The 895-nt window shown below is 52.7% G+C and overlaps 1 pseudogene; it reads left to right on the top strand.

Annotated features, from left to right (window-relative positions):
- The first annotated feature begins 364 nt into the window (after nucleotides 1-364).
- Nucleotides 365-892, top strand: LOC121602193 (annotated as a pseudogene).
- The last annotated feature ends 3 nt before the right edge of the window (nucleotides 893-895 follow it).

Below are 895 nucleotides of genomic sequence, written 5' to 3'. Positions count from 1 at the left end.
AGTGCGGAAAACAGTGTGAAGAAGTAGTGTGAGAGTGTGAAAACCACGTGCACGCTGTGGCGTATACTAATTTCCAGCTACTTGGAGCTTCACATCAAGAACTGCCAGAAATTTGCAAGTCTTGGTTTTGTGTGTGAGTGCTGTGCGGAATCTAAATAGCAACGTGCGCCTAGTGTGAGGGTGTTGGAACAATAAAATTACACAGGAATTAGGTCCTGTGTTGGCGTGAGCGTGGTGTGCTGCGTGCGGCTGTGAACTGATCGGGACAGAAGGAAGGAGCAGGAGCCGGACGTTGATTGGCGATTGGCGAGCTCGGAACACGGAAGAAGTGAAAAACAGACGCACAAACCGAGCCGAACGTTGGCCGGGAAGAGCGTTGGTTGGAACAACAATGATGCCGAAACGATCACGTCTGGGTGACGTCCGCGGGCCAATTTCCAACGGACCGATGCAATCGCGCCCGCTGGTCGCTCTTCTCGATGGGCGCGACTGCTCGATCGAGATGCCCATACTGAAGGATGTGGCCACGGTTGCATTCTGCGATGCACAGAGCACATCAGAGATTCATGAAAAGTATGTCGAAAATCGTGTGCTGGCGCTGCCCGCGCCTTGACCGTCGTTTTGGTGGTGCAGTTGATTAACTTGCTGTTTTCTTTGCCTCATCCTATCAGGTATTAAACGAAGCCGTAGGCGCACTGATGTGGCACACAATCATTCTGACGAAGGAGGATCTGGAAAAGTTCAAAGCCCTCCGGATAATCGTCCGGATTGGAAGCGAAGTAGATAACATTGACGTGAAGGCGGCCGGCGAGCTCGGTATCGCCGTCTGCAATGTGCCGGCTATGGCGTCGAGGAGGTTGCCGACACGACCATGTGCTTGATCCTGAACCTGTAC

Source organism: Anopheles merus, unplaced genomic scaffold (assembly GCF_017562075.2).
Source record: "Anopheles merus strain MAF unplaced genomic scaffold, AmerM5.1 LNR4000352, whole genome shotgun sequence".
Taxonomy (NCBI): domain Eukaryota; kingdom Metazoa; phylum Arthropoda; class Insecta; order Diptera; family Culicidae; genus Anopheles; species Anopheles merus.
The sequence above is the reverse complement of the archived record's forward strand: the minus strand, read 5'-3'. Positions and strand labels throughout refer to the sequence as shown.